This window comes from Gobius niger, assembly GCF_951799975.1.
Source record: "Gobius niger genome assembly, chromosome: 4".
Classification (NCBI taxonomy): domain Eukaryota; kingdom Metazoa; phylum Chordata; class Actinopteri; order Gobiiformes; family Gobiidae; genus Gobius; species Gobius niger.
In genome coordinates, this window is record NC_136855.1 from 24186821 (window position 1) to 24210926 (window position 24106).

Consider the following 24106-nt stretch of genomic DNA (forward strand, 5'->3'; position numbering starts at 1 on the left):
AAAAAAAAAGTTGTAAATCATCAAGTAGTGTTGCTTGTCTTTTAGTAAGAGCTTTGATCGTGTTGTTACTCATATAAAATAATTTAAGGAGTGTAAAAGGGCATAAATATGTCTATCAAAAAACTTTAAACAAAACACTTTAAATTCAACTAATTAACACACGTAACAGAGTGTGTCTCGAGCCTTTAACAGACTAACTTGACCAGTAATGTTCGCCTAATTCTAATTATTGACACAACAATACTCTTGTTTCACTTGTTTGCTCTTGCTTTTACTAAAGACGAGGTCACTTATGGCTGTTCGTTGTGTAATGATCAGACTTGAATGGACTGTGTAGTTGTTCTTTGGGCCCTTGGCGGTTCTCAGCGCTTGGTGTGTGCGCGCCAAAGCGAGTGTTGAATGCAGAGATGATGTGTTTTTGTACCGCAGTCGTCTTGCTGTGCTTTGGGACGGCAATAAAGCACGGCCTTCAAAGCACAGCCAAGCGCCACTTACTGCTGAGTGCTTCTCTGGTGGTTGGACGAGATTACTCTCAAAACAAAGTGCAGACAGGTTGATTAATAGAGGGGTCTGTGGAGGTGCGTGCTGCAGTATATTTTCACACTCAGCCAACACTCGCTCATTTCATTCGCATGGTCTTTTATGGGCTGATCCTGTCACTGAAAGAGTTTGTCACTTCATAAAAATAGTCCCCACCCCAAGTGTCTTTAAGTAAAAAAAAGTTATCAGAGCTGTTGCAGACATGTTGTTTTAATGTCCTAGGTGCACACTTTGACTCTACTGGGCAGCGCTGTTGACATATCATACTTGACTATGATTTACGCATTGACAAATACAGTATATGAATTATATGAAAGGGTAAATAATGTGTACATTGATGCTGGGGCAAAGTATATTACTGCATGAAAGCGCTACTTCAGTCAGTAGAGTCAGTGTATCGCTCTTTAGCCAAAGATTAATGTTGTTCTTTGGAATTAGAAACTGCCCAGGTTGGTGCAGGTTGGCCTCTTGTTACTATGTCTTAGACACTAATAGTGAATGATTCGTACAATGACTTGACAAGTTGTGAAACCAGAACCCTATCCTGGGGTATCCCAAGGCACATAACAGTAATGTGCCCAGGGCTGGGTACCGTTAAACGATACCAGTCTGGAACTGGAAAAAAAAAAGGTTGGTACTACTGGTCTGATATAGAAAAAATAAAAGTATTGAAAGCAGGAACCGAAAAGAAATACGAAATATGTATAGTCAAGATCTGATGCTGTTGGTCATCAAAATTGAAAAGAAAAGAGGTTAACTTTGGGAAAAATTGGGAAATACTGGGAAAAACATTTTGAAAAATTGGGGAAAAACATTGGTAAAATGTTTAGAAAAAACTGGAACATTTTGGGCGAAATACGGGGAAAAAAAGGATATTTTGGGGAAAAAACACAGAAAAATCGGGAACACATTTGAAAAATTGGAGGAAAGTAGGAATGATTATTTATTTGGAAAACTTTGGGGCAAAAACGTGAAAAAAATGTTGTAAATGGGGGAAAAAATAATATGATTAAAGTGTTTTTTCTGTCCTTTTGTCATTAAAGGAAGTTTCTGGGTTGTTTCATCTCAAACAAATGATACAAATGTAAAATAAATGAAATAGAAGGAAAAGGAATAAATTATGAATCTGTTTTATGGTTCTATATGACAAATAATTTAGTATCAGTAATATCGATTTTTTTTTTTCTACGGTACCATCCCTAAATATGCCATTTGGTAAGTTTGGAACTGGCTACCTTTCAGTCAGCAGGGAACAAACCTACTGTGTTACTGTTTAGAGAAATTTACCTCTTAAAGAGCAAATCTGATTATGTAAACTTGCAATACAGTTGATTTATAAAGGATATTTTTCCTGAAAACTCTATGCAAACTTTTTGGACATACATTTTCGTCAATGGGAGGGAACATAGCAGCTCTGGATCTGTATCAGAACTATTTGAGACAGTGGGTGCAGAGGCCTGGCCCCCTGCAGCAGCTCCTGGGGGGTTGCAGTGGTGAGAGCAGTGAGGGGGCAGTGGCAGCGCATGCCTTGTGGTCGTCCCCTCATCACATCACGGGCTCCTAATTAACTTCTGCAATCAGTAAATCCACTGAGGAAATGGGATTTTCCTCTCCCTCCGTGCTGTTCAAAATTGTTGCGTTAAAATGCATATTAGCCTTGTGTTTTTAATTAACATTTTGTGCTTAGGAGGCATGTTAACAGTATCCCTTAATGAGCTTTGGGGAAGGCAGCCACACAGAGGACAAAGGGCAACTTCCTCATGTGTTTGCTGATGCACAGTTCTTTTATGCAAATACAATGGGATTAGTCAGTAATTATTGTTTAACCCCTTATTCAATATCAAATGCCCTGTTGGTGTAGAACAAGATGGTTGATACATTTAGTAGTCATGTCGTTGTTGTTGCTGATGGTGGACTTTTCTAAGCATCGTAATTGGTCAGGATTATGTATACAATTATCTCCTTGAAGCATAACTATTATTACTACCTCCTATAAATCAGTGTTGTCCATCCAGTATCAAACTATATAGGTCAGGAAGGGCATCTCTGGCAAACCACTGAGATGATCTTCATGAATATGAAAGCTTTATTTACTTGATTTGACTTTTTCCACTTCTATATTTGTTTGTTTTTACTATGCATAACCCATTGGCTTTTACAGCCTCTTCATCGTTTGTATTCAAGTCTTGAAATATTGCCTTCTACTAGATTTTTGTGTGTGTTTTATGTAGTTTCTCGAATACAATCTTGGAAGTCTGACAACAAATGGTATTGGGACTGCATCCAATAACTAAAGCTACTGCTGCAAAATTTTACAATGGCGATTTTAGTTTTAGAGCCAACAGCATGACTACAACAGCTTTAAATGCAAAGTCAACCAGTGTATTTCAGTATTTGGGGTTTTAAATGGGGCAGGCTACAGCTCAGTCTCAGCAGGATGTTTTGAGCTCCTTGAAATGCTTATTTAATTAATTTAAGTTCTGTCTGTCGTGATAAATGTGCCTCAACTTGCGACATGTACTGCTTTTATCATTAGAATGCAGGCCGAGCTATCTCAAGAATACTTATGAGTACTAGGGAATGTTTGTGATGTTATTTATTTATGTTGTTCCTTTCAATTATTCATTTGTTTATTTATTCATGGAAGAACTAACCGAAATTGGAAAATTCATTTTTGCTGAAGGGCACTTGGCCTCTCGCTCTATCCCCTCCCGCGCACACTGCGGGAGTGGGGGCTGCCACATCAGCCTTGTTAGTAATTGCTTTGTGAGGTGTTTCGCGAGACTCACTGCGGGACATCATTTCCATCCAAGTAGACTGGTCAGCACCGAGCCTCAAACAGACGGGGAGCAGGTTGGGCAAATTGGTGTGTTCAGAGGTGCAAGAAGCAACCCTGTGAATGAGGGCTAATGCTATAGTTTATCATCCTAATCGTACATGTTTCTAAATCAAGTCTGCACAGGATGCCATGACGTGAGAGCTCCTTCAGGTGCATGGACTATATCTTTATATATATACTATGTTGCAAGACGCTAAGGATATTTTGCCCTTGGTTGTATGCACTGTTGTCGTCATGCTCGCCTGGCCTGGACTCTGCACTGTTATGTTTGCTTTAATTATATGGAGAGCAATTTTGTTCAATTTCACACTTGCACAAACACGTAACAATTACTCGAGATAAGTGATAACGACTGACTGAGCATTAAATGACTGCAGTCTGTGTGCAGTTTTGTTTAGATTCCCATTCGTTTTTTTTATGCATTGTTGTCATAGACACCATGTTTGGATTCCTGAACATTTCACAATAATGATATCAAAGACGGAAAAAAACTGCTCACAACCTATGGTCAAATGATCTACGGCTGGTTCTCAACTGGTTTGGCGTCGGGACCCACAATCACCCAGGGATGATAAGCCACGACTCAAATCCGACTTTGACTAAAATATAATGAAAATATTGTCTTTTCTTAAAAAAAGAAAAGAAAGTTCAGCATTAAAGCAGTACTAAGTAACTTGTTTACCTTAATTCCTTTCTGTAGTACCTCTGGGGGTAATACAAGCGTTAAAGGGATGATTGGAGGGTCTTTCATCTCCTCCCGGTGTCTGGCCAGAAAACCACACTTGCAGCTTTCCCTGCTCCGACCCGGAGGCGCAATACACACTAATGGAATCACAAAGAAGAAGCTAGCAGGCAAAGCTAACTGTGGGCTAGCACCACTCAAACAGTATTTACAGCCAAGTTTGAGTGAAAAAAATGATCTCCATTGTGTAATTGGATGTACAATATTCCTCTGTCCCTTTGTCTTTTATGTCAGCGTAGTATTTAGGGACAATTAATGAGAAAAAAAAAACATAGCATGCTACGACACTTACAGTGGTGCTTATGGCCTCTAGGGGCATGAGTTACATAGTTCTGCTTTAAATAAGCCAAAAAAGCTGAAATCATGATTAAAAAACAATCCGATAAATTGTGACTTTTCATTTCTGAATGTCTCTCCCATCTGTTCTTCGTCCCGTTACGCTCTGTGCTGTGCTGTCCATTAAGGCATATGGGCAAAAAAAACCTACAAAATCAGTGACTGTGACAAATCAATGCAAACCTGAGCATGTGCCTAATGAATTGTGGTAAAGATACAGCTGAAGTGCCTCTTAACAATGGCCTCGCTCTCTTCAAGGTGTCAGCCCACAGAGCACAGCCACTGAATGACAATTTGTATCATTTAATTAGAGAGCCCCTCCCTCTGCACAGTTCATTTATTTTAATCTTGTTTATGTACCTTGATTGTTTTGCAATAAAGCTTTTTAATTAGCTGCAATTGATTAAATTGCATCGATTCTGTATCCTTATTAAAATGCCCCGCTCACTCACCGTTTGCCTGCTTTATTTTTCCTAATTAATGGCAAGGTGAGACGCTTTGGGGGAGGCACCAGTGGCAATGTTGCACATTTTGTAATCATAACAATGGTTGGAATTATTTATTAGTTCAGCTGTCAAAAAGTAGCACGGTGACAAGCGTTTAATGAGTCTGTGGAGGCGCAGGGGGCGAGGTGTGTTGTTGATAGATGCAGATGTGTGACAGGGCTGTTGCTGCTGAATAAGTGAATGAGGAGAGTTTAGCTGAGTCCACATGTTTTGTAAGGCCAGGGTCTTTGGCATTCCCCCTGGTCTGACCTTGGCTCCTATGTCTTTTCACGAATAACTCACATAGTGTGCAGACATGAATATGTGTGTCTGCCCTCTAGGAGATCTCATTCCCAACCTGCTCCCTTGTTTAATTTTGATTGATGACTCCGTTTATCCTATAACAATCTTGTGATTCTGCACACTGCCAACGACACTCTTCTCCTCCCTCACACCTCCATATCCTCTGCCCATCACTCCCATTGTAAGAAAATGATATTAGAAACAGAATGAGATTTTTAAATTTTGTGTTTGACAAGCGGGTTGATGAAAGGCTTTTATAGCTAAGCTTGATCCATGGAAATTTTATGCTAATAATACTGCAGGCCAAGCAATCTAGTTGGAAATTAATCAGAGGGCTGGATGGAGGAGAGGAGTAAGGAGAAGAGGAAGGTGGCCTTCTCCATAAACACCCTCCCCCCAGTTGCCTGTCTGAATCTCATCTCAAATAGCCATAGGCTGTTGTCTATTTAACGGGGTGGAGGGGGAAACCGAGTTAGAAGATTACACTGTAGCTTAGTACTGATTGATGCAATAATTTATTCAGTAATGTTTGCTGCCATGCTGAAAACAGATTATCTTTTGCCAATTCCGTTTCTATTATACACAATCTTATGTTCAGCTGTGACTGTATATGAAATGTATACAATTATGCACACAATCCTATAAATGACATTATCAAAATATACAGTAATACAAATAGACTTTTTTCCCTTCCTTTTCAGTTGCTACAGATGACACTGGATGGTAATATGAAAATAAAACTTTATCTTTATCTTTATCTATACCAGCAACACATCAAAACCATAACGTTGCTTTGGTTTTCCAAGAGTTCTAGTTTCTCATCCAATATAACAAACTTACAAACTAATTCAAAGGGACTAGATGGAAGTTGTCATTTTTATACTCACTACTGCCACCAAAGGTCTTTCGAGTGACAGTGCAGGATTTTAGCGGCATAGTGGTGAATAGGTCTGGGCTCATTTTACACATTAGGACATTGCTGGATCAAGTAGGGGGTAGAAAATACACAATTTTAACATTTTTTAACTCTGTCTACTCCCTTTAAGGTGTTGCTCAGGATTTTGGGGAAAAGAAACTTTGAAATATATCTTTTTAATATATAATGTTCTTTCCATCATTCACAATCTCACATCACACTCCTCACACACTTCTTCCTCTGTGTGCCCTGGGGGAAGTCATTACACTCTCTCTAATGAAGTCATTATCAGATTCTGTTTGCCTAAAACAACACAATTAGTGCTAAGACCTTAACGATGTTTTCAAGTTAAATGCAAACTAATTGTGTTTCCCTCCACTTCTTTCTCATTTCCTCTCTGCTTCTCCTGCCTCAGCTGCTGTAAAAGGAGTAAATGAATCACTGAAATGGCTGGTGAATGGGGCTGTGTTTGTGGGCGCATATTTCTCTTCCATGTTACAAGTTTTTATGATTTATTGTCACCCCATGAGGCGTTTGTTACAACAATCTTTATTTTTGTAATGCATCATCAGCTGCAGGAAAAACAATATTATCCAGCGTGAGATATGGTGCTCTAGAGTATAATGATCTAATGTACACTATAGGCTGTCGTTAAAGTGCCGGTGGGGTTGTGCAAAGACTGGAGGTACATCAGTCTGTCTCTGCACCCCAGATCCCTGGACAACTTCCACACTCACCAGCAGCCTCTGTATTACTCCGACAAAAATCTGGCAATGAAGCACGCATGTATAGCTACAGGTTTTGGTATTATCATTAAACTATGAGAAGATCTGGTTTGGTGACTCCACATTTGTTTTCTGTGTTTTCATGGTGAATATAGCTGAAAATTAGGAAGTACGGAATGTATATTTCTAGTTAGTAAGTTATTGTATGTGTACATGCTATTTTAAGCCCTATAAACTATACTAGAAAGAAGTTATGATTTAGACATTTTTTCACTCTATACCCCCTGAAATATATTGGATTTACATGTTTAAATGTCTGTTATGCAACCGCAGAGGCGTACTGCATAAATAGAAAGTTGGTGGGAAAACAACATGTACCTTGCCTATCACAAACATTGGCAGGTGCCCAGGATACCTGTGAATGCCCATAATGCACCCGCTCATTTTGGTCAGTACCCACAGCTGTGACTAATTGTTTGTTATGGCAGTGCTCGTGGTGCCCGTTTGGCTTTAATGGAGTGTAGTTTGGTGATTCATCAGGCTGTCGAGCCTGCCCCATGTCAGTTAAAGTGGTGATGTGTCAGTGGGGCCAGCGTGGAGCACAGATGTGATTTACTGCCCTGCACTCTCTGTCTTTGCCTAGCAGCCACTGCACGCATGTCCTGACTCTTTCCCCTCCTCTAGGATTGATTACCAACACAACATGCTCATGATGCTTGTCATCTTCTGGCAACATTTTACTGCCATTTTATAGATGGTTAGCACTCCTCATTTGGCTATTTATACATCTGTAAGTGGCCATGAAACATAGATCTGTCTTGATTGGCGTCAACATCCACACTGTGAAAGCAGGGCACTATTATGACACTTCGTTATGGTATTAAAGGAGATGGAGCAGACATGTGGGAGAAACCATTTTCAAAAAAGGCTGTTCTTTTTTTTTCTTTTTTGACGAATTATTATTATAAAAAGGTACTTTTTTTTTGCCAGTCTTGATTAATTTACTGGGCATGACATCCAGCTCCTGTTCATGACCGCCAGTGTTTTCAAAGTGAATATTGGAGGCGTTTCAGTGTGATAGAAAACTTAACAGTAACGTGATGTGTGACCTGTCAACCACACACACATATATATTTTACTTCGTTCACGGCCCTGCTCTCATAGGTAATTAGGTGCTGGCACTTTCTCAGTGTGATTTGCTGGTTAATTGAATAGTTAACACATTAGACAAAGGCCCAGCGCTGATTGGAGGTGACACCTGTCAGGGAGCTGTTCTCTCCTGACCTGGGACACTTCCTGCTCTGTCTCAAACATGTCATCCTGGAGAAAGTGCCAAATTAGGGGGCAGTGGAGAAGTGAAGGCAGTGCAGCAGGTGCAGAGATGGCTTGGGGGTGAAAGAAGGCAGGTGCCTTCCTGCTCTGTCCTTCAAGGGGATTTGTAAAGCTCCAGGCTCCCATCATTACTTTACCTGGGGCAGTTTTATTTACATAGATATGTGATGGAAAAGTGACAAAGTGACAACATTGAGTGTATGTGTGCGGACCTCTGTGCTGGCAGGCACTCCCCAGGGCCCTCCTTGCTCAGTGCTATTCAGAAGTTGAGTTTGCATCATGCAAGGGTGCGTAGACCGAGTCGAGATGTCCGCAAGTCAGTTTAAAACGGCTAAGAAACAGCTTAACCTACAATTGATTTTTTTGGGAGGTTTTTTTGTTTGTTGTGTCAGTATTCTTTGATCGGATTTTATATCTTCCTGAAATTAGGCTCATTGGGCTTCCTACAGCTACACGTGGCATTACTCCACGTGTAGCCTGCTAAAATAACTCAAATATTTGTTACAAACTCTCTCAAAGTGTGTTGTTAAGCATTAGTTTTTTTACATATGGCCCTCTGTGCAGACTGTGCAGGCTCCCACATGAGGTGCAGATATAACCCACCTGTTTAACCTTGAGGATTCTGTGTAAAAGAGTTGTGAGGACAGAGCTGGAGCAGCTGGAGACACAACGGCAGTACACACAGTGTGGCATTTCCTCCCACAGGAAAACACTGACTATTCATAATACTTTTAAAATGATTCATTATTTGGGTCCTCAATTAATTTGGCCATTTAAATTATTAGTCTTGTATGCATAAGTGTTTTGTTTTTTTACTAAGTGCTTCAGCATGACCATCCTTACTTGTCCAATGTCACAGCTGTCACAGTTGTTTTTTTTGTCATTTCTATCATCATGTTATTGGTCAGTTACTCTTCTGTCACTGTCCAGTGTCTTACATGTTCATATTCAGTGGAAGTGCAGTGTAGGTTCCTCAAATACTTTCTATCAATTCACAGATTTGAGTCTTTTCTACCCATATTCCAACAATTGCTATTTGTTTTTTAATTTAAATTGCTGTATATATGATTTACTAGAGAAGTGTACCGGGCATTAGGTCATAATTGGTCGTAAATTGGCAAATGCAATTTATGTACATACTTTTAGTGTTTTTTTCTCCAAAGGAATTAAATGAGAAAAATTTCAGGTTAAGTCAGTTTGCTTTCATTCTCCACCTTTTTACCTGCATATCTAATGAAACATCATATTAAAAGACAAATCGTAGCATTATTGCTGTTATACAAAATGCTTAATCCAATCACAACATATTGTCAAACTACACACTAGTGGACATTAATGTCATTCACTGTTTTGCAAGATCGTCATCGTCCGAGCCCTCCTCCTTTATTGCCATCCTCCACAGTCTATTTGTGCCACGTGTGAGCCAGGTACTCAATATGAGGATCATTTCAGGTCGTTGCCCTCATGTGGAATCAGATGTTTAACTGGCCGGCTGGAGTGAGACGGGGGCATCTTAACCAGCACCTCACCAAAGGTCTCATGTTCATTCAGCCACTGGGGCGTCTGTTAGTGCGCCCGCCACCTGCCAATAGGCATTAGGGAGGATTTAGTAATTAAGTGATAGGCTGAGGACTAAATTGGGTGTTTGTGGGCTGGCGAGCCACCCTGAGGTCCTCACAGCCATGCAGATAGGGGATTCTAATTGCTAGGAATATTGATCAGCCTGGTGAGGGGGGGGACGCAGGGAATTCACGAGCCATCGATTAGCTGTTACTGCACCTCACTTGTCGATGGAAAAGGGAGGTGAGCATCGTAAAGGCTGCAGGCTTTTCTCTCCCTCGCACACACGCACACACACACACACACACACACGCACACACACACACACACACACACACACACACACACACACACACACGGTGGCAGAGATGGTGACAGAGCAACATGTGGTCAGCGCTTGTTTCTTGTTGACTGTGCAAGTATGTAAATGGGATATTCTGGAGTTGCCTAAAGCCTGGACCCGCATATACAGCTTTGTTTTCCCTTTAACATAAAGCCTGTTTTCCCTCTGTCCCCTTTACTTTACGGCTTTTCTCACAGAGCTGAATATTGGTTTTGTTTTGCATTGAAACTCCTTACCGCTCAAAGTATTTCACATTTTTGCATGTTTTCTCGCAAATATATTTGACCATATGCTTTTGGAAATATACAGAAACAGTTTGGGAAGATCTATGTTGCAATATGAAAATGGCACCGCGTAAGGTGATATACAGAGGCAATAAATTAAACATGGAGGCAAAAGGTCAACATATACGATTAAATTAGACAGTAATAAACTCCTAAATATTTAATGGGCTGAATTTAGCGCATGTTCAACAACACACACAACGCGATGAAGGTCAGAGGAATCAGAGCTGGAGGTAATTTGTTTCTTGCGGAGAAATGCAAATGACTTTTGCCTCACACACTTATTTTTAATAGTACTTTTTTTTTTTTTTTTAAACTTTGCTGAGATGCAGAAATGGCGACTGTGTCTATGCGGCGCGCTCTCTAACCTGAGTCATTTAGGGCCTATTACAAAACATCGATATATTGATCGAAGCGAGTGTCTCAGTGTACTGCTCTGTAAACACACGGTTGGTTCGGTTGTGCATGTTTTATCTGCTCCAATCTTATCAGCTTTTAAATCGGTCCTTTTCCATTTGCCAGTGAGCCAGAAGTTATTCCGTTCATTCGCCTGGTTAATTCAACCTAGATGCACAAAAGAATACATGAATTTGAGGTACAGCTGCTATTCAGGGCTAAGGTCAAAGTCAGGGTTGTGATAACCTGGTAAAAGTAATTGATAAGGTACAATATACTGCATCCGATACCATAAATAATATTATGCATACATTATTATATCAGATAGATTTGATCAACTTATAGAACCAAGATGCATTTTCCTTAACCCCGCCTTAACTGAGCACATTCTCCATTTCAGCTTTACCCAAATTTAAAAGCTTCTGGACTGGAGTTTAAAGCCTATAGGTTAGAGTAACGCCACATTTGAAAGCTAAGACCTGCATTTTTTAAGCATCATGTTTTCGTCTTTTTGGTGTCGTTTTCGCAGGTTTTTTTGGTCTTGTTTTTGTCATTTTTTGTTGCTTTCTTCATTGCTTTTTTGGCACTTTTTGTCGTGTTTTCTTCACGTTTTTGTCTCTTTCTACTCATGTCTTTTATCGCTTTTTAATTGTGTTATTGTTCCTTTTCCGGTACGTTTTTGTCGCTCTTTTGTGGCTTTTTTGTGTCTCATTTTTTGCTCTTTCATCACTTTTTAATCATGTCTTTGTCGCTTGTTTATTGTGTTTTTGTCGCTCTCTTCTCATCCTCATTTTCGTCGCTATTTTGATTCATTCATTGTTCAAGAAGCTTTTAGATTTGGGTAAAGCCGAACCGGAGACGGCGTGCTCGGTTCAGGCAGGGGTTAGCAGATTCATTACCTAAAATCAAATTATATTACAAGTATAAACCTTAACCTTAGAGAAATAGAAAAAGGAGATCTCTTATGTCGTAACATCAGTCCACTGCTTTGAATCTTTGCTCCCTTATCTTACTTGCAACTGTTTTTCAAGGTCTGCAAAGGGTAATCGCTCCCTTGTAGCATGATTGAAGTTTTGATGCAACCTTTTTTTTTTTTTTAAACCACTTGGAGAAACCCTCCAGTCATGCTCACAAATTGAATTAGTTTCACTCAGAATTTGTATTCGAAAACTAGTAATTATTTTTTAACCCCAGTGGATGCTACGAGAAACGAGTCAGATCTGTACAAGCCATACAAGTCTGACGATGTATGTCTCTAGACCAGCCGGAGGGACAGGAGCCTGAAGCGCAGCAATTTACCGAGCATTCATCTGTTACTAAATGAAACCGGAGCACATTTGACATCCTTTAGAAACTTTGGGGAAATCTGATGAGAAAGTTTCTGTTCAAATTACCGTCACAAATTAATCTCTTTAATCCCAATTTCATCTTTTTTCATGCATATAAGGTGTATCAGTCATCTGCTCACCTGTGTGTCTTAAATCTCAAGTACAATGTTACGATGGTGCGTGACTGGGGAGCAGATGGAGCTGATTCAATGAAGACTTTTCTCACTGACAACCTGTTTTTGCCTTGTTTCGATGGAGATATTTGGATAGCCGTACAATTTAGTTTAAGAGTAGAGCAAACTTGCCGTAATCAGCTGGATAAACTCTTTGGTTACACGTTCACACTGGTGAGTGAGACAGTGGAGGTGCTAAAAAAAAATCATACTTAAGAATAAAATACTTAATGGATAATATTAGGGTTAATTTAAAGCAGAACAAAGTAACTCATGCCCCTAGAGGCCAGAAGCGCCACTGCAGGTGTCATAGCATGTTGCGTTTTTTTACTCATTAATTGTCTGTGAGAGTAAATACTACGCTGACAGAAAAGACAAAGGGAGAGAGGGATATTGTACAATGTGCCACAACCCAATTACACCATGGAGATCACTTTTTTCACTCAAACTTGGCTGTAATTACTGCTAAAGTGGCGCTAGCCCACAGGTAGCTGTGCCCGTTAGCCTGTTAGCTTCCTGTTTGTGATTCTATTAGTGTGTATTGCACATCCGATCCAGAGGCAGGGATAGTTGCAAGGGTGGTTTTCTGGCCAGAGACACCAGGGAGAGATGAAAGACCTCCCAAATCATCCCATTAACACTTATATTACCCCCAGGGACTAAGGAAAGGATTTATTAAGGTGAACAAGTTACTTAGTTCTTCTTTAAGTGCTGCAGTTAATGGCTGTATGTCCAAAAGTTATTAAAGTTGAGTTTTCTGGCTGCACATTTCCTTTTCTATCATAACGTGTATTAAAGAAGAACTACGTATCTTGTTTACCATAATAAATCCTTTTCGTAGTCCTTCTGGGGGTAATACAAGTGTTAATGGGATGATTGGGGGGTCTTTCATCTCGCCCTGGTGTCTGGCCAAAAAAAACACAATTGCAGCTTTGCTGCCTACAGGTCTACAGGTCTTTGAACACAAAGAAGAAGCTAACAGGCTAAATAGGCAAAGCTAACTGCGGACTAGCGCCTCTTTAGCAGTGTTTACAGCCAAGTTTGATTGACAAAAATTATCTCCATTGTGTCATTGAGTTTTGGCACAATGTACAATATCCCCTTTTGTCTTTTCTGTCAGCGTAGTATTTATTCTCACGGACAATTAATAAGTTTAAAAAAAAACGCATCATGCTACAACACCTGCAGTGGCGCTTATGGCCTCAAGGGGCATGAGTTATTTAGTTCTGCTTCAAATTCAATGCTATTTATATCTATGGTGGTCTAGCTGGCTTCACTTTACTTCTGCCAAAGCTGTACAAACATATAACTGATTCACGTGAACAATCAGGATAAGTTGGGGCTGCAGCTTAATCCACTACCTCTTTTTAAGGATTGAAAGTGGGAAAAAAAAATCAGGTTCCCCAGCTTCAAGGGATAGGGCAGTGCAGAAAATTGGGGAATGTATTGAAAAACCTTTGGGCAATGGAAGCAAAGCCACAGGGCTGACTGAATGTTCCCTTTTGCAAGAGTGGGTGGTTGGGTGGACGGGAATTGTATTTTATCTGTAAAGCACTTTTCATTACGACTTTGTATGAAATGCGCTCCAAAAATAAAGTTGTGATTGATCAAAAATGGCACAATATTAAGCATTAGTAAAGTCTTAGTGCGTAATTTACTATTTATAAAACATGTATCATTTGCACTGATCTGGTGATTTGGGCCTGGAGATTTTCAGCGCTAACAGATATATTGAACTTTGTGTGATGCGTGGTTTGCCTTTTGCACTTGTAAATGGTTTAAATTTGTTTTCCCTGAAACTTATATATCCTTTGATACTTAAAACTTCTCAGGGAGAAGTGAATTTGAGGACAGGAGGATAATGATCAGACCTAGGTACACACCAGTGATCCGCTTTTAAGCAGCCACAGTCTAACCAGCCCGGCCCCCTGACAAGCCCTGAGCACAGTTATGATATTGGAGTTTTATAATAACACCATATCTTAGCTTTAGATGGCTGGAGCTGATCATGGCACTAGTCCCTTCACAGAGCATTGTGGTCATTAGCCTGAGCTTCAAAGCCCAACAGTAACCTCTAGAGGTCACGCTGATCCGTAATGCTCCACTTCAGCTTAGATTCTGTCGTAAGTCAGGGGATAACTTTTTTTGTTTGTTTTCTTTGTATTCTTAAATCTGATTAAGTGATATGTGTTGGTGAACTTTTGGCTGGTCAGACCATAGTTATTCTCCGAATGAGATAATCAAAATAACATTTCTTTCTGTCAAACCGCTATAGTCAGGCAATACCCCAAAGATGGCGGATTGTTACCTTAAAACTTCCCCGCTGAGATAGACAATAGCCTTTAGCACATATCACTTTTTTCTTGAATAGCATAGCATATAGCAATGGCATTTTATTGTGCCTCTTCCACCTGCGTAATTATGGAACTCATTTTGCACCAGATACCCTCCCTAAAATAAACATCCGTTTTTATTCAGATTCAAGAGTACACCAGCTTGTTACACTGTGTTGATGGATTCCCACATACAAGGTATTTACTCATACATAAATTTTTTGTAAATGAGTAAATAAATACAGTTGTGTTTTTGTTGTAACTGCAATTACATGACATATTGTTCTGTTTAACCTATTGCACCTATCAAGATCATCCTATAGTCCTGCTTTCAGCCCATATACGTCTTGTCAATGTCGCATGGAAGTGGCAGCCATGTGTAATTGGTTTAAGAGAAGCATCCTTGTCATTTTGCGGTCAGTAAACTCATCTGGAGGAAGCGAATTTCAAGCCCCCGTTGCCTCCTCTGCTCCCACACATCCAACAACAAACAACCACAACTGGCTGCTAATATGTGCTGTGTACATTTGTAAATGTATTTATTTTTTCCCACGTGTTGCCTTGAGAAATAATTGCTGTTTCTCGTGTGACTGCATCAGGAGATAATGATTCTCCGTGGCTGCGAGGGAGTTGCACTGTTGAGGTCGGGAGGAGAGCGATTCGTTGTCACAAACTAAACACATACGAGTTTGTGCCTTAATGCCTCTGTGTTTAGTCGGTTATTTTTAGCTGCGTGCGTTGCTTTCAGGTCCTGATAATTACGCGTCGTGGTGCTGTGCTTCTGAATGATGGTAAAGCAATGTGCGTCCCTGGTATACTACGTGCATGGCTGTCCTTTTGTACGGATTAGCCGGTGAGCGCTGCAGGAGGATAACAGACTTGGGAGCACACCGGGGGCTGCTGGCCGATCACACAGGGATTATGGGGGATATGGAGCTGTAGTGCATTCCCGACGCCCGCCTCCAGTTAGGCTCATCTCCGCCACGCTTCCCTCCACACACACACACACACGTGCACACAGCACTTTAATTGCCTCTGCTTCTTTCATTACTTTTATTGCCTCTCCTCTGCATTGCGTGCTCCCTGGGCTTGCGGAAAGGTCATTGTGATGGCGATGGTGTGTGCTCAGCCCTCCATCTCTCTCCTCTGCTGACGACTTGCAGGAAATGGCTTTGGGGCTGGGGCCGAGGGGACCGAGGGACACGGTGATGCAGGCTCTGACGGGGCTATGCAGATTAATTCATTATTTTAGTCGGTGAATGCGATCCACGCTAGAATATTTGTAAATGCCACTCTTGGATGTGTCCCCTCTGTTCAAATTAGGGTTTCTTTAAGCAGAGAAAGGTAGAGATCTAATCAAGTCTTCACTGTTATTATCTTTTAAATAAACTCTGGGGCCAAGTTCGTAATCGTTATTAACATGTGACACAGTATGTAGATTTGTGGAATGTGTTAATCACATTGAGATACTGAGGCTTCAAACAAGTGAAGGCTCGACAGCTTTCAAATGAGCGAACAGGCTTTTTATAGACCTGAAAGTTTCCTTTTAAAGTTGAATTATTAGACTGGAGAAACACAGTGCCATGAAAAAGATGATTTTGATCAATGCTGTATGCGTCAAATTTACAAATTTGCAATGGAATAAATAGTTTTATTTCATATCTCATAATCGTCACAATCTAAACTCCTCCTCACACACAAACATATTATATTGCTCTTGACCACTACGACCCTTTTAAAAATAAGGACTGCAGTTATTAAAACGTTAAAGCGCCATTTGCTTAGCAGTTTGCCCATCTTACCCAAACTTTTATGTTGTATAGGCAAAAATATTTGCTCTTAAAATTAGTTGTACGCCTTCTATGTTTGCTCCTTGTACCCCCTCTTGCCTCAATGCAGGAAGCAGGATTTTGCATTTATTCCAAATAGCACTTTGTCCACAAGATGCTTTTGACGGTCAACCAGTCAGTCCTGGACCTTACTGCAGCAACACTGCCACTGAGGTTATTCTACATTTGCACAATAATTGGTTTTCATCCCAACAATAGCTAATGCACATTTTTATCATATCCCAACCACTGCTGCAGGCTAGCAAATGAAAAACTGGCACTGGAGAGAAAAAGAGCAAAGGCACAAAGATCATCCATCTTCGCAGGAAAGAGAAAGTGGACAGAGGAGAGTTATTTGTATGAGCTGTAGTCCCAAATGTGAGCGCAGTGCTTGAAGTACTGTAAACATTAGCTCATGTGTACATCGGCACACACCTGCGGAACACACAGCAGATTGAGGTCAGGACATCTTAAACCAAGCCTGACGAAAAGTGATTGCATAGCTTCAATTCAGTAATATGGTAAATTAATCTCAAAAGCAAAACTCAAGGTTATTTTGTTATGTGCAGAGCTGCTCGATTTTCAGTAGTTCAATTCAATCGTTTCAAGATTGTATGTATTGAACTGTGTTAATTTTGTCAAATGATACAATATTCTGAGATTTGAGAGATTTTTGCAGTGCTGTGTTTTTAATGACCAAATCTATTTTAGTGTTAATAAAATATGAAGTCACTTTATTGAGCCCCTGATATTTCTGTAACTTAAGTACTTGTAAGTTACTGCAGCTCTATCTTGTGTATTTATTGGCATATTAAAGCGATGATACCATACTGTTTGTGAGTAGCTGCAGACTTTTATGACAGAACTTTTTTTTTTTCGAAACCAAAAGTTGTAGATAGGATTTTTTTAAATAGTCATTGAAGTTCTTTGTTCAGCCTCTACTGTGCGTTTGAAAAGCCCAGTCCTGCCTTATTATTAGCGTGTCCTTCCACCCACCTCCTGCTGGCACTGTCAAAGTATCCTTATTAGCAGTACTTTTCTATGCATTTCCTAAGTTTACAAGTGAAAAATGTTTTAGACTCTTGCCTCGCCTGTGTAGTTTTGGCAAATTTGAGGCTTTGATCCGCTCGCTGTGTTAAACGTTGCATTGGCAAAGATTCAAAACCTAAAAATCTATATTGTACACTTGCTGCTTTTCCTCCAGGCAACCCCGAGAAACGGTGTCAGTGACAAAGTAGTGCGCTTTCAAACCGGGGGCTTGTGGAGTGGCGCGTCTGACACACCGGTCAATACTAACACTCACTGGTACATCACAGACAGTATCGGAGAAAGCAAAGCAGCAGCTGAACTTGCAGGATTTTATTGGCTGTCATGTTGATGTTTCCTTTTCTGGGGATTAGCATAGGCCGCGATGTGTTTGTGTGACTAATGGCCTGTGTTTTTCTGCAGCCCTTAAGAGCCCCCGAAGTCCAGCGTTCCTCTCTTGGGTCATACATCTGGGTCTCTTATCCAGCAGAGCAGAAACTCTCTTTTACATACAACCATGTTTAGCACTCCACCAATGACCGCCAGGAGAAATCTGCTCAGGTCTTGAGCCCTCGCTGTCCTTTGGCTGATGGCTAAAGCTTGTTAACACTAAAGACACATTTGCGCAGCTGGCTGGGTAATGCAAAGGCTGGCACTTGGGTTGGTAATCAAAGGACATGCTGCGTAGTGGGTTGAGAGTCCGTCCTTGGCTCAATCTGAACCCCAAGAAGTCACAAAGTTTTGAAACAACACCAACACTTTGGAAGTTGTTCAGTCAGAGGAAGTTTATTTGCTGAAATGAAATAAGACTCAGTGCCAGTCAAGACTTTTGAAGCCAATCTACTAGGGATAATGTATCATACCGTATTTTCCGAACTATAAGTCGCTCCGGAGTATAAGTCCCACCAGCTAAAAAATGCATAATGAAGAAGAAAGAAACATATACTGTATAAGTCGCTCCGGACTATAAGTCACACCAGCCTTGACAACTACCTGGGCATGGAGTCGTAATTGCACCGTTGACAAGCCTCTCCCGGTAGCACGTTGCTCAAGCTCCCATTTGAGAACTCGTTCCTCTAGCTGTGGCCATCTAGCTTTTAACCCGTGGTTAGCTTTTTTTGTTTTTCTTCATTGCACCGCTCCAGAATATAAGACGCACTAGCCAAAAAATGCCTAATAAAGAAAAAAAACAACAGGCTGAATAGGCGTACGGTATGCTAACGTAACACATTGATGGTTAGCTACGTGAAGCATAAACAACGAACTAAAGGTGTCTGGTATGTTAACGTCACATAAACAGTTCAGATAACTATAGCATAACATACTATATCACTAAATTGAAAGCTTCATCCATGGCAACTACCTGGGCACGGAGGCGTAACAAGCCTCTCCCGGCAGCACGGGTTTCAAGCTCTCATTTGCGAACTCGTTCCTGTAGCTGTGGCCATCTAGCTTTTAGCCCGTGATTATCTTGTTTTTCCCTCGCAAGTTTCTCGCTCATGCCAAACTTTCTTTCTGCTGTTCGATTAGCCTGCAGTGCCCTCGAGCGGCATGTGAAATCATATATTTGAATTTAAAAAAAGATGGTATAAGTCTCACCCCCAGCCAAACTATGAAAAAAAGTGTGACTTATAGTCCGGAAAATACGGTAACCACTTTTCACCAGTTCCTCACTCACACTAGCAGATACTGGTACACAAGCCTAGAGCGCCCTCTGGCGGCTGTCAGTGTGAAAATAACAAACATGTGAAATTATACATTTTAATATATAAGTCGCACTTGGGTGTAAATCTCACCCTCAGCCAAACTATGAAAAAAGTGCGACTTATAGTCCGGATAGTATACGCTCATCATGCATAGATACCACCAGACCATCTACAGTCTAAAATATTTGTATGCCAAACTCTCCAGGTATACCAGAGTCCAGACAAGGATTCGACATGAGATTAGGAGGAGGATCCCCGGGCGGCGCACTCCAATCATTCACCGCTCATGACAGATTGCCTCAGAAATACTGAAGGATGAATACTATTTACGGAATCAAGTATCAGCTATAATGACTGGCCTCTCATTATTTTTTTAAAAAATTATCTTTAATTCAACATCAGATGTTGTTTGGTCTGTGAACAAAACAAACAAACGACAGGTGTATGAGATTGTTACACAATAGCGTTTTTCTTTTCACATAGCTAAACAGCTTTTTTGGAATTGGGGCTTTTCTGCAGAGTGGTTGCTCGTTGACTCGTGTTTTCCTTAGCACCTCTCAGACCATAAGTTTGCATTACCTGGCATTTGCTCTCAACACATTCCTATCTGATATGCCTTCCAAATGCGAAAGCGTGGGGGAAATTGGAGCTGGTTGAAGGGATAAGATAGTTGATGGCAGAAGGACAGAGCCTGATGGAAAGCATTTGAAAAGATCTGAAGCCAATCTGCCATGTGTTGACTGTACTGATTAGGGGCTTGTGCTAAGAAGAGCCTCTCGATCCCCTCATTTGCTGTGTTTACCTTGAGGCTCAGCACCTTGCACAGGCAGCAGCAGCAGACCACACGCTTTTCCCCCCCAGCACTTACATTTTCAGCATGACGATATCGCGTTCATCACAGAGAACAAGAGTTGGCTCAGGTCAAATAAAAATCAATGTGAGACGGGGGTTTTAATTGCACAGACCAGTATAAAGTAATTAATTAGTCAGACGGTTGGGATTTATGCATATTGTGTGAAAGCGCTTCAAGGCAGAGCTTTTGTTCATGTGCATCTTGTTAAGAAAAACATTCATATTTGTTGATCTGATCTATTGCAGAGCCAACTGTTTGTGTGAATAGAACCAGAAACGGTTACAGTAGTTTTAGAGAAAATATGTGCAGTTTAAAGTCAAATGGGTGTTTGTTTATTTAGGCGTTTTAAGGCCTGGCCATTGGCTGGGGGCTGAGGGAGCTCATACACAGGCTTTCCTCAACTCCCCAGCTTTCATTAAGTGTCATTACCAGTACTTTGGGCGCGCTGGTCAGGCTGAGACCCAACATCCCCTTGCAGATATTGGGCCATGCATATGGATGGATGTCTGATCCCTCTTATCCACCACTGAGGAGTGGGAATTAGGCCAGCCAGAGGGAGAGCACTGAGCTTAAAGGGTGCATCCATATCAAGCCCTAATGGCAGAGATGGAGCCATTACTTCAGCTGAGGGAAAGAGGGTTCACGCTTGATTTGTTGTGTCTCGTGTAGACTATCTAATTGTGTCTACACCTAACAATTTCTTTTATGTCAAATACAGTTCTTAGTGAATCACATTTTTTATGTTCTTGTGACAATCCTTTGTTTTTAGTCGTACTGTTTTAAATATGCATTTGTAGTGACATGTGTAATTCGCAGTTCCAGTTTACTTACTTACATCTGCTGATTGATGGGCTGCTTGTTGTATTTGTATATCCATGAATGAAATATTCATATTGTACGCTTTTCAAGCAGAAGTTATCTAGATTTTGTGTAAATGGTACTCAGTATTAGATTTTCAAGGCAGATAGCTGTTATTAAGGGGGAAAAGCCAACTCCTTTGAGCAGTCATCTTCCTGGGAGGCAATCTATTTCTTTTTCACGCAGCAGAGTGCTGGTCCAGGCTCTTAATGCACTGAAGCAAAAGTGCTTCGGTCCGCAACCTTTCACGCCTTCAGCTCTCCTTTATGTGATTGAATAGTTAATAACTATGAGTCGCGTTAGAAAGCTCTGTTCTGTTGGTCTTTCTGAGCACTTCTGTTCTTTTTGTCCGTGGGGCTGCTACCTGCCCAGTGCTCTACTTGCCCCAGATGCCAAGTCAACTGATAGCCCACCTCTCCCCCCGCACCCTATCCCTTTTATCTTTGTCTTCTGCCTCTCTCACTCTTTGTATGTCTGGCTGTCGGCCTGTCTCAGTCCATACATCAGAATTTGAGGATCAGCGTTTCATCTTCCTCTTCCTGTGTGGAGTTACACAAACACGCACTGAGTGGTGTGCTCTCCTGCTCTCAGCTCATTAACGTGTCCCATGCTCACAGCTCTGGCACAATGTGACCCTGCCTAATTGTGTAGCATGCTCATTTGTTCTCACTGCATGATGTGACGATTGCTTATTTATTCTCTTCAGGGCTCCCTTTCCACATTAAAATGATTGACTCATTTCATTCATCGCACATTTTCAGGCTTTATTTGATAAGCTCATTTCCCTCGGCTTTCTTCACTCATGCTTAAAACTTCTAACATTACCTCGGCACATTTTTATCCAGATGAGGGATTGTTTCTTGGGCTAATTATCTGCGTTAGAAAATAATTTTGCTTGTGTGATTGTGTTTATTCCGCTGGAGTTGAGCTGCACAAAAGGGCAAGCATTAATGATGCAGTGGAATAGCTGAAGAACCAATTGTGTACACAAAGCTGGCAGATGCGGTCAACAAGAAGCTTAAGAGGGATTGGGACATCGTGGGTGCGCGGCCAGAATAAACCACCAATTTGCAATTGGTTAGAATTTATATTTGGTCTGAGACTTGTTTTTCTAATGAAAAAACCATAAACCTTTTTGTCCATTCATGTAATAAGGGAGTATTTTGACACCAGGCAGGGCTTAACAAGTGGCAGTTGATTGGGGCTTTAAGCAACATTGTTATTGCATCATGTTTAGTCTTGTGATTTTGCAGAAACTGAAATCTCCCTGCATTTACTGCACATACAAGTGACACATGGCTGCAATCTGTCTACAGGTCAGTTCAAGGCACAATCACACAATTGAGAGGAGAATATAAGTGGCCAGTTAGTTGGGGCGAAGTATACTGATAAATGTAGCTTTAATTTGAGAATATACAGAATCTTTTAATTGCCAGAAGATTACAAAAATATACGTACAAAGATTTGTCAATTCTCTAACTCTATATCAGACTCATGAATGAAATAACATGTTTAGCCATCTGCACTGCTCTATTGCTCTATTTATGTGGTATGTCCACACTTAGTTCCGCTGCTATCACTTAATACACCTGCACATCTGTGAATACAATCCCGCTGTTGTTCTATGTCAGTTGTTGTTGTCTTTGTCATATTTTACTTTTTATTTGTATTTATTTATTTTAATCTGCTTTATCCATGCCCTTAGCCTTATAGTTTCAACATGTTTATAGCTTATTTTTTTATCTAATTTATGTGTTTTTTATGTTGCACGATTGTACCAAGAAAAATTCGTAGTTTGTGAACCTGTTCTCAAACAATGGCAATAAATACTACTCTGATTCTGATTCAATCGCCAAAGGCCAGGTTAAAGAACTAAGTTACGGTTCCCAAAAGGAGCACGTGCATTAAAACATTGTGTTGAAATTGTCACTGTTTAACATACTATCTGACAGTAAGTATTGCCCAATCCCATGTTAGTTCAAACATTATAATTTTTGTTTTCATTTGACTTTTCTGCTGAAAAGGAACCAGGCTGGAGGCAGTTTTTAGCTGATTGATCACAAAAACATTTAGGTGCGTTGTAAACATGTTTTGTCTTCGTAATCTGTCTGCCTTTTTTATCTATTTGATTGCATTTGTTCTTTAAAGACTTTTTATTCTGCTTTAGATGTGCTGACAGCTGCGCGCTGAAGGAGTGGAGAAGTCTCAGAATCAAGCTGTTTCCAAGAGCACGAATGCAGAACCATGGACAGCTGGAGATACTGCTTTCCTCGTCTGTTACCATAATCAACAATGCAAGCAAATGTATAAAAGTTGAATGTGGAGTTTACCTCTTTGCATCTTAACATTTAATAGCTGCATTTTTAATCATTTCCATGTCCAGGTCAAGTCACATTACCATTTTAATTCCATGTAAATCAAGTGTATAATGAGCCAAAATGAGCAGTGATCTTTGCCAGTTACTGCATAGTTTGTGTCAAAAATATGAAAGTAACAGCGGAGTGTCTGTGTAAAACCCCGCACAACCAAGCGAGGCCAACATCTTAATGAATATGGGCAGATAGACAAGAAATTGCAGCCAAATAAAAGAATAATAAAGGCAATGTGAACCCTAACAAGTATGCCTTTGTTCTTTCACTCCACCCACCAGAAGTTGGCCGCGTGAAAGCAGGCATTGTTGCAGCTTTGAGGGCAGCTCTGAGAGTTCCATGCCCATCGGCCTTCAATCACATGGGATGTCTGAGTTTGACAGTATAAAGTCTTTCTTCTACAACAAAATAAGACCCCTAAGCAATAGTGGATGAGCTCTTAGTAACCGTGCAGTCCACAGGGAGGTAGACCAAGAATGCTATTACAGTATATACAGTGTTAGTTAGGAAAGAGACAATGGAGAGTGGGAAAAAAAGCTTGGATGGTGGAGTGGCTTGGATTTTGTGTAAAAATGAACTGGAATTGATTGCTGCTTAGTCTTAGTTTGAATGGTCAAATAGTCTAATTGTCTTACTGACTAGTTTTCTTAATGACTATTAGTAGTGATTTTCTCCTCAGCAGAAAAAAAGTATTATGTAATTTACCATTTAAGCTTTTCTAGAAAGAAAAAAGTAATCCTCATAGTTCACACATGTCCCAGATACCCTCACTTGGAAAAGCACAGTTTAAGGAAACCAATCGTCCTGAACATTACGATAACATCATTTTA

At 40.6% G+C, this 24106-nt stretch overlaps 1 long non-coding RNA gene across 9 annotated transcripts in view; it reads left to right on the forward strand.

Annotated features, from left to right (window-relative positions):
* The window catches only part of LOC306962632, a 65832-nt gene that overhangs the window by 34869 nt on the left and 6857 nt on the right, over nt 1-24106 (forward strand). Inside the window, exons 8-11 of one of the 9 annotated variants that reach the window (XR_013792840.1) lie at nt 14781-14833; nt 22161-22223; nt 22932-22984; nt 23056-23973. The exons of 1 other annotated variant lie outside the window; for it this stretch is intronic. This is a non-coding gene — a long non-coding RNA (uncharacterized lncRNA). Of the gene's footprint in view, nt 1-14780; nt 14834-22160; nt 22224-22931; nt 22985-23055; nt 23974-24106 lie in introns of those variants that run through there. 7 more of the 9 variants (XR_013792842.1, XR_013792837.1, XR_013792841.1 and 4 more) reach the window with 7 other exon arrangements.